The 13,337-nt window shown below is 39.3% G+C and overlaps 1 protein-coding gene across 2 annotated transcripts in view; it reads right to left on the bottom strand.

Annotated features, from left to right (window-relative positions):
• The window catches only part of frmd4a (FERM domain containing 4A), a 105,753-nt gene that overhangs the window by 56,567 nt on the left and 35,849 nt on the right, over window positions 1-13,337 (bottom strand). Inside the window, exon 1 of one of the 2 annotated variants that reach the window (XM_055155664.1) lies at window positions 3,047-3,418. The exons of the other annotated variant lie outside the window; for it this stretch is intronic. The gene's annotated coding sequence lies outside the window, so the exon portion shown is untranslated. Of the gene's footprint in view, window positions 1-3,046; window positions 3,419-13,337 lie in introns of those variants that run through there. 2 annotated transcript variants of the gene reach the window in all.

Raw genomic sequence — 13,337 nt, 5'->3', positions numbered from 1 at the left:
CGTACATGCGAGACAATACCCCCAGACTTTTATGCTAATCTGTTCAATAAAGCCAGCTCTCAATAAAACCATTCAATGTTTTTCAATTGTCATTAATCTTGTCGTATCGTAACCAACCGATACATATACACATACACACAATTGACTTGTTATGTTGCTATATATGAGGACAAACTACCAACAAACCAGGGTCTTCTACCAAGCTATAACTAGTTTGCAATATGGGATTCTATTTGAACAAAATCTACATTATAATACTGCATTTGACCCACTCTTCAATGCCACTGTGCAACCTGTCAAAACTCCATCAAATCTTGAGTCAGAAGATCATAGCCAGCCAACTTTCTCTGTGTATATGTATGGACTGAAAGACTGAAATATGAACTGATAAAGAAATACAAGAATCCCATGTACTTCAGAACATGTTTATAGTGATCTAAACTATAGGTATAAAGATTTTCAATAGAAAGACAAGATATTTAGTTCTTTGTGGAGGACATAATCTAAATAACTGCAGCCTTCAATTCCATTTTCATACCATGCTACCCTAAAACCACACAGAGAGAACATGCAAATTCAAATCCCCACACATTCCAGGAATGGAACCTGCCACCTTCTCAGTACAAACTATACTATAAGAAGGGACAGTGGCAAGTAAACACACACATCAGTTTTCAGCCACAGGGTACATGGCGTTTCTTAATGTCATGGTAACAAATCCATGCCTGGAAGCCTATTTCAGAAGCGCAGTCTGGCAGACACATCCACACGCTTATTTTTGAGTTCAAATAGTGTGGTTTGGGCACAAACCTCGGAGCTGCAACCGACCGGGAAACCAGATGTAATAAAGTCACTATTAATAACTGTTGGGGACATTAGAATGGGATGACAAAAATAGAGATTGTACATTTTGTAACTACCGTATTTATTTTGTTCGTGAATGTTATACGGGCTACTACGGTGTGGAAAATGAGATACTAATCGATGCTCAAACTAGTATCGAAACTAAATATTAAGTTGAGCAAGTACTGATACTAAAAAAGTTACCTTCATAGAATAGAAGTGAACCTTTCCTGAATGGTTTTAGAATGATATTGAGCAGTATCAGAACAAGTATAAGACCGATATAAGATATATAGATATAAGTTTACTGTAGTATACGCCCATGAACCACTATGGACCACAAACTACCTGGACGAATGAGGTATTACACAGATATAAGACCACATGGTAATATAAAAGAAAGTACTATGATGTCAAAAATCACATTCTATTTTCTAAAGAAAGACTGCTTTTTTATTATAATTCTGCTTACTATTGTGACAACGCTACTGGCTCTTACAGTATTGTAGAGGGCTGACATTGCAGTTATAGAAAAGTACTCAAAAGGAGGGCAACAGAGAACCACAAGGTTAACACCCTGAACTGAAATAATTGAAAATGACATCTGAATGGTAGTCTGAGTTTCATATACTGTGTCCACCTTTCAGCCCTTTCTTTTCTACTATCCAAAGCTAAATATGAAAACTTTAATAATGGCTTATATACGTTCATAAAGGACAATTTATACATTTTAAAACAATAAACATCTGCAGTGTCCTTGCAAGCAAAGTACGTCAATACTGTAATAACACAGGTGAGACAAACAAAACAAATGACAAAAGATGGGAGCATAGGGGATCATTACTAGAGCAGGGTTCAAATTATACAAACTTTTGCAGCTGAAATGTTTATACAGAAATGCATTGCTGATGTTGAATCCATGTCACAAGCAATATATGAAATTAAAAATATGTTTGATCTAATTAACATATGAACCTCAAACACTGTACCTTAACCTTAAACAAGCCAGCAGTAGTAAGGTTTTTCAGTAGTTATAAAGGTGTATTCTCACATTTTCATCTATATCATGACTCAAGGCTTCGATCAGGGCTGTCACTGTCACTTTTTTTCTTTTGAATTTGCCTAGTGTGCAGTATTGTTACCATAGTGAAGCAGTACGGGAATAAAGCAGGGATAAAGAAAGAATAAATAAAGGAGGGGCCAAAACTGGTATAAACCATTTCTAAAGATTGGCTAAATATTGGACTTAAATCAGGTCACTATGACATGATCCAGGTCACTATGACATGATCCATTAGCCTATTAGTTATAGCTGTTAGTTGAAACTGTGACTAAACCAGAACATAGTCAGTAAGCTATTTTACTCCGATTAAAGCTGCACAATGTAATTTTTCTGTTGAAGAGTACACCAAGTTGCCAACTGCTTGCTGTCATTGATCATTCATTAACTATAAGCGGGGTTCACCTCTCCAGAGATCAGACCTGTAACCTCACCTGGTAATGTGGTCTCCACTTGTCTCCAAGGAGATAAATGACTTTAAAGTCATACTACAGAACATTCCAAGGAAAGCAATCTTCATGGAGACAAGCAGGTGGCAGACACTATATTATAAAACTTACTTAGTGCACCTTCAAACCAGTATGCTATTACACCTGAGCTGCAGGAGATGGACTAAGCGAGGACTAAACAAAGACTAGATCAGACAAGGACTATAACAGGTCTAACCCCAAACCTGGACAAAACCATCGGTACTTTATCCATAGAATTCTCATACCCAGATTAAACCAGAACTAAACCAGATACCAACATCTGGATTTCATTCCAAAAATCAAACCATAGGATCTCCTTCACCCACCCTACCCTCTCCAGCGTGGATACAGGACTGAGTGGAGCACATGTGTTTTGCTGCATCATCCCGGACTGAAGCCTACAACATGATTCACACAGGAAACCGACCGCCAGTCCTCACATATCACGCACATTACTTGTCAGGCTTGAATAACGCCGGCAATATAACCCACATCCTGCCTGGTGCCTTGCTCAGCGGCAGCGGGGGATTAAAAGACAGAGGGATAGCTAGAGGAAGAATGTAACAAGATCCTACTGTAAAGAAGAAGCAATGGAGCTGAGAATGCGATGCAAAGTAGCAACAAAATAGAGGAAAAACGTGTAAGATAGCGTGTGTTCGTTATCCACGTTTACCTTGCAGATTTACGCGTCACGTCACGAACCAAAATAGGCTTATAATAAATTCCACAATGGCAAAAATCCGTGGGAAACCGCCAATCTTCCAGGCGCAGCAACATAAACGCAAGCATCCATGTTATTTGGCATTAGTTAGCGGTAATAGTTGTAGCCGTGGCGCGCTGTACATCCAATCTCAATCCAACGAAGCTCTCTATCTCGTGTCCCCCAAAAAAGCTAGCGTAAAACCGGGACTGCCAGAGAGAGAGAACACCGCCGACTGGAAGGAGGAGTGTTTTGCCTTTACGCCCACTCGCTCCACTCGCTCTCATCACCCCCCTTCTCCTCCTCTCCAAAGCCGAGCGAGCGCTTCCTTCTCCCGGGGACCGCCAGTGCCTCTAACCCGGTGAGGGAGGCTGGCGCACGGACGCAGCTAGAGGGAGGGACCGTACCATCGAGCGTAAAGCAGGGGGGGTACGCGGCTAGCTAGGGGAGCGGGCTGTTGCAGAATGAGTAGTGCAATCCTCGCATGCCCTGCCTCGCACACTCGGGGGCTATGTTTCTTGGCTGTCACCGGAGTTCGCTTTAGAAAACACGGGCAATAATGGAGGCGAGTTGTGGGGGCAGGGACACGGGAGAGGAGGAGAGGAGAGGAGAGGAGGGGATTTTTTTTCTGCAGTAGCCATCATGAGAAATTACAGACCTATTTCAACGAGTGCACGGGTAAAATAGCCCACTAATGTTGCACAATATAAAAATAAATTGTAGTCTTGTTATAGTAAATTATGCGTAATGGTTGTAGGGCGAACGTAAGGTTACAAGATTCCCCACACTGCCTACAATGGGTTATTACTGTGAATGGAGATGTTGTGATCAAACATAGGCTTATAATTTAAAATAAATTAAACTATAAAAGTAAACCAGGATTAAGCCATGCCCAAGACCAAAATAGGTGTAAAAGTGGATTCAATACTGAACCAGATTTTTTGACACAAGTTAAGTCCATATTTCAGAACCTTCTCCATAGAGATACATAAATTTTACGCCATAATGTGGAATATTATAGCCAAAGGAACAGCATTGCCATTGCCAATAATCCAGGCCAAGTAGAGTCAGGTTTGCAGAGATTCAAGCCCACTTCGATTAAAGATGCTTTTCAGAGCAATAAACAACCAAAATTAAAAGGGAAAAACATGGTATTTGCTGTTTTTTAGCTCAAAAGTTACATACTGTGGCTTTATATTTCATATTTCTTGTTAGTTCTGTTCCTTATATTTATATGCCTATTGCTTAAATACAGTCATGAAATAGCTTCCATGTCTCCTCAAAAAGGCTTGCATGACATCAGAGACTGGGATGTCTGCAATAATAAATGGATAAAAACTAATATTCAAAAATACAGAATGCGCTTATCTAAATCTTAAAGGGAAAGAGAGTATTATGTGGGATTTCCATGACGATCTGTGTAAACAAACATGGCCGCTGTCATTACTGGGGAAAAGTCAATCCAGGCTTGGCTTTTTGAATGAGCTCCATCTGTCATAAGCTGAGGTGTGGCATATGTAAACATTCTTGCCTTTAAACATTTTGAAAAACATAAAATTATATTTTTAAAAAAGTGGTTTAGTATGCCATATATTACTTATCCAAAAAAAGTTTATATACCAACTACTGAAATTTCATTTGTCGTGTCCTTCAGCATCATTGCTTGCTTGATGAAGACTTTTCTCCTGATCTTAAAGGGGCTGTACACATCGTCCATGTAGTTGAGCAAAATGTGTCTTGCCCAGTTCATATATATTGTAAAAGCAGCTCTTAGGGTCAAAATGAGACCACTGTGTATAGTTTGCATCTAATTATAAAGCATTTTACTTCCTAAGAATCAAGAAGTGCATTGTTAGCATGCTAGTTATTGTTAATTAGAATGACTGTGATGGCAAAACTACCCTCTGGCCTCTGAAAAGCCTTGTGAAAAGTGTTTATAAACCACTGTGGTGAATAATTATGATGCCCAGAACTGCATAAAGTAAGGAGGCATACCTTTGGACCACTGCAAACTGAACTAATTCTGTTTTTCATTTCAGGAACAGAACCTTTAAACCAGAAAGCTTTAAGCTTGGGAGTACCTGGATGGAGAATTAGCCTCCTGTACTTCTTTTGAGTTCATGGGTCTGAGATGACCACCCAAAATCACAAAGGAAGAACACGCAAACTCCACCGTGAAAGCTGTACCATTTTTAATCTGCCCACATGATGTGAGCTATAAACACCTTGATTCTTATGTTTTGTTTTAATGAAATGTTTTAAACATTTGTGCCAACTGACAAAATATACTCCATTTTACGAGCCTACAATGTCTCCCCTCTGCTCCTGTGTTTTCATAACATTAGCTTTTGTCCGCTTTGTAATAGGGTAATAAAACCAACCCCGCTCTCACCTTCCTTATTAAAAAGGAAGTCTTATTGACAGTTTGGCTAAGCTCCTTCACTCTTCCTACCACTAAATATTTATGCTTTATCAAGATTGTTTTGTCACTTTTGCATAGAATTTTAGGTTTAGTTAGTTTAGCTTTTAGAACTAGCAATTGCCATTTTAGGAAATTGTATCGTGTTGTACAATAAATTGTAAGAAATTCAAGAAATACACAATTTTTTTGGTCCCTTGTGATATTTTTTCCTTTCTTTTTTCCTCATAAACATCCATGTTTGTTTTGATTTGTACAGACCATATGTGTCCCAGATTGGCTAATCCACCTGTCAGTCACACCCATCTGAAGTCAGGAAGATTCATCTGTGACCAAACTTTGCAAAGTAAAGTCCTTCAACATATTTTCCACATACTCCAGGAACTGAACCCAGGATCTTTTTACTATAAGGCAACAGCACTGACCAATATGCCACATTTGAAATGTATTAAAGTGTATGGACTGTAAGGGTACATTATGTAACTTTTCTGGTGGAAGGTCAGCATTTCTTCTGAGAAATGTTATTGCTTCCAATATCCCACAGCATGGCATTAAATCCACTTTATGTCAGAACAGGTTTTATATTGGGGATGCCTTTCCACAGATCTGACCTGTAACTTGGCCTGGTAGCATCACATGCTTGTTTTCATGGAGAGTTTTAATGCCATATTTAACATTCCAGGCAAAGTATTACATTGCCATGGTGACAAGCAGGTGGCACACCTTCCTTCAAAAGTTACATAGTGTACCCTTAAAACACACAAGAGATATTGTTGTGCCCTACAGCAAAACATTTAAATTAAGGCAGGATCACTCTTCTCCAGATTAGTCTTTCAATGTCTGAGAAGAATCAGAAAGTGTGCTGTTAGCATGCTATTTGTTTTATCCTATACACAGCTTCCTTTCAGGTTAGTAAGTAAGTATGTTTTTTTTATCCATTTCAGTCCTGTTTAACATGTCCGTTAACAGCTGTAGTTCTGGCCAAGCTCCAGTTGAGAAGTTGAAGACAGGAGCCCATTTTAGGACAAAATGTGTCTCATTCCAGACTGACCGTTGCAGTGGGACAGGACGCAGAGTTTGGATGTGCAGAGAACAGACAGGAAGTGAGGCTGGGCTGACTCAGGCTCATAGCACAGAGCAGAGCCTAACCCCAGCCTGAGTGAATCATGACTGAGGAGAGAGAGAGTGTTATTTCAAACAACATGAGGTGTCTGCAACGGCAAGCTAGTGTGGGACTGTTATGGTTTGAAATCTTAAAGGGGACGTGAGCTGATGATGTAGTTTTTGAGGCTTCTAACTCTAACTTAGCCAACATAGGGGAGAGAAGAGGTAGAGAAGTTTTTTTTTTTTCAAATTTTATTTTTCCCGTCTAACCACTCCCAATGGCATGGTTATTTTCACAATCAAGCATGAAGTGAAGTGGGTGATGAGGGTGGAGTGTCTTGTCTAGCGGCACCACAGGACACACTTTTTAAAAATTCTGGATAAGAACTACCAAAAATACTAGTATTATTGTTGCTATTGTCATCACTCTCGCCAGCATTTATCTTGGTCTACTGATTATTTTAGGAACAAATTCAAATTCTTATGGCCTATGTTTTGCAAGCATATTAATGCACCTAAAGTAACAGATGTGAAGTTTCTTGCCTAGAAGCACAACATAATACACTGAGGCTGAATTCCAACTGAAAACCCCTCTAGTCACTTTGCAATATAACTACTGCAATACATTGATGCTAGAACTTTATACGTTTGGTACTCATTTTAGCCGAGATGCCCTTCCTTATGCTTACACCAGTATATCCAAGTGCGGCACTGTTTATTTTCAATTACCAGCTGGGGTAAATTAACAAACTTTTACTGCATCAGTAATATGGCAAGCAAAGCAAATTATAATTGGAACCATTCATTTGGCACACCCCAGTTTATGACATCAAGCAATATAGAAAACATTACAGTACTTTAACCAAAGGTGGGCAGAGTAGCCAAAAATTGTACTCAAGTAATAGCATTGCTTCAAAATAATATGACTTAAGTAGAAGTACAAAGTAGCAGTCCAAGAAATTACTCAACTAACAGTAAAAAAGTATTTGAGAAAACTACAACTCAAGTAATAGTATTTGTCTGGACCTAACATCTGATTTATAATTTAAACTGAATGTAATTGGGAGGACAAAAGTTTAATAGTGCACAAAATCTCAAAAATGTGAAAAACAGCATTATATCTGAAGGAGCGGTGAAAAAACACAAATGTTCAGTGTCAGTGTAAAGCTTTCGTCTCATCTTGTAGACTTACTCTGTGGGAAGAGTAACCAAAACTTTGTACTGATACTTTTACTGATACTACTTAAGTAAAAGTAAACGTATGCTGCTAGAAAAGTTCTCTGAAAAGTACAATTTCTTTCAAAAATTCTTAAGTAAATGTATCTGAGTACATGTAACTGAGTACTACCCACTTCTAACTTGTTATCAAGGTACATATTTAGTTTGTGAAAATGCTAGCTTTGCCTCTTTCTCAGTTGTTCCTTGAATGATTCTCACTGCGGATATATTTGGCCTGTTCCAGACACCGGAAACTGGCCTGTCCAACTTAAACATGTCCAGATGACTCTATCCTTTTGGCTTAAATACATGTGCTATGCGCTCCTCCCTTGGACCACTATAGCTCATTTTATTTGTAGCTTCCACGATTTACTATCAATAGAACCCTGTGGAAAAGATGCAAAGGCCAAGCTAGGTGAACACACAGAAAAATGCAGCGCAGTTGGGTTCCAAGAGGGTAGTTCCAGGAGGGTAAGAGGACAAATGCTGGAGAGAAGCAGTTTAATTAAGGCTATTATAGTGTAGGATAGTGAAGACCATTTGAACAGTAAAATGAAAACTTGGACTTTATATTGACTTATATGGACTTTAAAAACATGGAAAAGGTAAAAGAAGAATAGTTAGTAATTGGTGCTTTGAGCTCTTGAGATAAGTTCTTTACATTGACATCATGTGAGCATATATGCCTGCCTGTCTCCATGCACATGCAAGCAGGTGCCACCACAAAGCCACATTACCAGTCAGATCTGTGAAGAGAAGCTACCCCACTCCCAGTGAGAGGCAAGGCAGTAAAAACACCAGTAACTGAATAAATGCCATGGAGACAAACATATGCAGACCCTCCACCAGAAAAGTTATATAAGACACCCTAAAAACTACAAGTGTATATTTTTGTACTGGGTGCATATAAAGCCTGGCAGATTGAGCAAGGAGGGGTAACTAAACCATGACTGGACAGCTGTGGGTTTAGTGACTTGTTTCACGGCTGGTGCACCTTAAGTTCCCTGTATGCGCTCACCTCACACTGACCCTCTCTCTCGCACACTCACACACTCACACACACACACACACACACGTACAGAGGGCGTGTGGAGGAGTGGTATCTGCTCTGGGGAAGTCTGTTCCTGGATTAGGTGTGGTTTTATAAGGTGAGAAGTTTGGTGGTGGGAAGGGACTGTTAAAATCACAGCCATTGTATTCATGCAGGTGTTTCTATTTAACATCGGAATTTTTCACTTAAAGGCTCTGCACCTGACTTTGAACTCATAGCTTCACTCACATTCTCCTATAGTACCATTACAGAGAAATAAACGGTATTGTATCACTGGATTCTTGTGTGTTTGTGAACTCCCAGTATCGCAAAAATTCATCTTGCTACGTAACGTTAGTTTTACCTCACAAGTTCTCCAATTTCTCCCAAAACCATGATAATATAAAATGATCAAAATGTAGTTTGTTGGGTCATTCCAGGGAACAGGGTCAGTGGGCTCTTTGGAAACCTGCTAGAATCTGACCCAAACAAAAATAATTGATTCAAGATGGCGGCTGTGTGGAGTGTGCTTCCTCTGTGTGTGTGTGTCTTTACGGAGACTAAACAAACACCAGTCTTAAACTAGTCACATCTGAAGCTCTCCCATCTGACATCAGCACTCTCTCTGCTGAGTTATGGAGCAGCTCTGTGGGTTAGTCATCACTTTCAATGTTCTCTATGTAAATCGAGCAGAACTAAGAAAGGTTCTAAATGGTGGTACACAGATTTACTGTAGAACCTCGGAACTACTTGAGTGTAATTTCACTACAAATGTTTAAGATTTTATTAATGTTTTGATTAAGACCTATAGTTTAATTCTGGTTTATTCCTACTGTTCAGTCAAAATTGATCCAAAGTTTAGTCCTTGCTTAGTCCTGGTTCTTGTTTAGTTCTGTTTTAATCCTGGTATATGCAGTTTGGCCCTTGATTTAGACTAATTCTAGACCTGTTATAACACAATCCTTGAGAATTGAACTGCAGTCTTTTTAAATAATAAATCCAAGCTTAATCCTGATTTCGCCCAAATTTAGTCCAGGGTTAGTCTTGGTTAAATTCAGCTTTTAGTCATTCAGGTATTCTCAGAATATTTAGTGATTGTGATTTAATATGTGATTGTGTTAAAATAATCCTGATTTAATTGTATTTCCAGTTCTAGCTGTAGTTTAATCTTGGTTTAGTTTTGGTCTGGCCTAGGTTTTTGGTGGTCAAGATCTTCTTTTAAAATCTTGACCCCAACTTCATTCATTAGTTTTCATGTGGTAGACGTCAGCAAATCCTTCAATTTCACTTCCCCTCCTTACTAAAAGCGTCATGGAAAACTAATACGTGTCCTTTGTTGACAGTGGAGCAGGGAGGGTCATGCAAAGGCAGCCAAGAATGTCCAGGGAAATGGACCAGGAGAGCTGTTCTTTTTTTGTTTATGCTAGTGATGTGTCGTGCACGCTAGCTCCACCCGCGACTCCAAATGTGGTTCCACTTATGAGCTGTTTTCACAATCCAAGACACTTCAAACAAACGGAAGATATTTCTGTGTCCGACTCCGCTTTGTTCTACTTGAAACGCCTTCTCTAGACTTGGTCCATAATTTGGGATTTTGCTACATAAAGCATGGGAAATTTGAATGCAGGATCATGAACGGCAATTGGAGACAGTTTTGGAAAGTAATCCTATTGATTGGGGCTTTTTAGTGGAAATGGAAAAAAAAAAAAAAAGGGAGCTACTTACACCCTGGAATGACATATCATTATTATAATTCAGAATGTAATTAAAGTTTATTAAGACAATTCTTCATGTCTGCTAGCTTTCTCACACTCTGGTAATTGAACCAGAAACCTTTATACTGCGTGCTTACCATGTTTACCTGCTACCTTATGAGGTACAGCTTATTGTCCCAGTAGGGAAATCTGTCCTCTGCATTTGACCTGTCCTTCAAGGTCCCATGAGACAAACTGTCAGGAGCAATGGGCGCCACAGTGCTGCATCCAAGGACCCACATCCACATCTGAGTTATGATTGGTCAGAAGTACCTTAACTGGATGATGCATGTTCTGTTGTCTCCCTGGAGATGTTATTGCTTTGCTTGGCGTATGGCGTATCTATGTCCATGAAGACAAGCAACACAAGGCCAAGTTACAGGTCAAATCTGTGGAGAAACATCCCTGCTGAAAAAGGTATGTTCTTAGCAAGAAAATTGACGTGAATAAGATAGAGATGTCACATTGTGGGCAACTGGCAACAAAATAATATCTTCATGGAGACAATCAGGAGACTCCCCACTACAGAAGTTACACAGTGCATCTTTGTATGGAGAAAAACACTATTTACACCATTCTGGAGATGCATGTTTTATCATTCTGCTAAACAATAAAAAAGTAATAAATGGAAAACCTAATCTTGATCAAAGGACATCACATATGACTGTTCTTATCTTATCCTCTATAATTCTTGTCCTTAGGCTTGTCATGCATCCAACCATCATTTCCTGTGCTCCAGACTCCAGTGTTCAAAATGAGAAGTGGGTCACGTACAGTCAATGCTGATGTGTGCACTTCAAACCACTCCTAGAGAGAGCCTACAGTTATATTTAACAACATAGAGCTCTCAACCAGGCTGCAGTGAATGTCATCCAAGAACATGCAGTCAGAGTTGAAGAGAGCGCCACCGTGTGTACAAATATTCTCACAGCATGGGGACAAGACAAGGGCAGCTTATACTGGGGTTGTGACAATGTTTGGATAGTATAGTTAAAATTAAAGATGATCCACTTCATCTACATTGGTTTTTAGTCCTCATAATTGACATACAACTGGGTCAAGTAGATGGTTCCAAAAAAGAACAAGAAAGCAGCCTAAAAACTGTCAAAAGAAGACAACAAACAAACAAACAAAAAAAAACATATAACAAAACATATATTTAGAATAATTTAACAAATTTCATAGCAATGTCAAACGTCTTAATAATCATAATTAGTCTTATATAGCGCTTAGATGCTCAATGTCACTTCACAAATTTATACATTTTCACTCCACACTGAGTAGTGATAAGCTACTGATGTAGCCACAGCTGCCCTGGGGCAGAGTGACAAAAGAGAGCCACCCCATCAGACCATGAGACCCTCTGACCAACATCAGCACTCACACATCACTTACATCATACCAAACTATGTGGGTGAAGTGTCTTGTCTAAGGACACAATAATAGTTTGCATGGGAGCCAAACTGCCCCACTCTGACACCTGGTATTCTCAAAATCTGGCCTGGCCTCTTAGAATCTGAGATTCTTCTGAAATTGTATAATCAGAATCAGAAAGAACAATGAACCAAAATACATTCACAGTGTTCAGCTTCCTATTATATGCAGCATTTTGAGGACATTTTCCTTTTCAAATGACATAATATTTGGCTTTAAATTGTTATTTACTGTGGCAACTGTCCTATCATTTATTATCAATGTGAAACCCATAGAAAGACTTTCATTGCAGTCAACATAAAGTTGTTTTAGACTATATAAAGAAAGTACTGTATTTTTTTCAATTTCACGAGTTACATTCATAAAGCCTTCCAGCTGTGATGCAATGTCTGAGGAGTGTATGTGAATGGGCCAGGCCTATCATGGAGCTGAATGAGGAAGTGTGGCGGGCTCACAGGGACTGATCTGTTACTCACTCACCCCTCTCTCCATCTATTATTCACAGCACCAATCTGAGTCCACCCTTTGGCTCTGCATTAGAATCCCATATCACACCATGCTGGGTTGGGGTTATCAAGTTGTTCACTGGAATGTTAATCTTTTGGAATGTGAAATGATGAGAAATCTACTTTCAAATGTGTTTGTAATTGCAAAAACAAAGTTATTTTTGCGTAATACAGGACCTTTAAAGGGCCTATTGCACTATTTTCTGATCTATGTTATTAATGTTGTTTCCTCCATCAAAAACCTACCTGGAGTTGTTTTTTATTTCATTCACACATTTAACAACCAAATCCTGCACATTTAAACTGAGTTTTTTTCTCGAACTGTAAACACTGTTCCACCTTGCAATGTCACATGGTAATACAGGACCTGCTCCACTGTGTTTTTAAACTGTATACACATTCACTAGAATCATTTGGATGACCTGTAAATATAAAAATTCCTGTCAGAACATTTTTGTTCTAAGACATAGTTGAGAACTTGCTCCGCTGCTTCCTTCACTACAGCCTCTCCATACAGATGCATTAACTCTGTTTGATGGATGTCTCTTCCTCCTTGAACTCTCTGATGCTGCAGTCTGTCATAAACAAATACACAGTGAACGGAGGCGTGATGTTAAACTGAAGGGCAGCAGGAGGGCATCTGGTCTCTGCTGTGTCCCGAGGCCGGACAGAATACCAAACGGCCTAATCAGACAGTCTGCTGCATATTAAACACCAGCTCTCTAATCTCTTCTGTGTGGCACTGAGTAATGTTATGCTTCTGGTCTGGTATATGGGTACTGTAAAAAGAAGGTTGTAG

The sequence above is a fragment of the Boleophthalmus pectinirostris genome, unplaced genomic scaffold (genome assembly GCF_026225935.1).
Source record: "Boleophthalmus pectinirostris isolate CB_2022bp ecotype Guang Dong unplaced genomic scaffold, ASM2622593v1 HiC_scaffold_2, whole genome shotgun sequence".
NCBI lineage: Eukaryota > Metazoa > Chordata > Actinopteri > Gobiiformes > Gobiidae > Boleophthalmus > Boleophthalmus pectinirostris.
The sequence above is the reverse complement of the archived record's forward strand: the minus strand, read 5'-3'. Positions and strand labels throughout refer to the sequence as shown.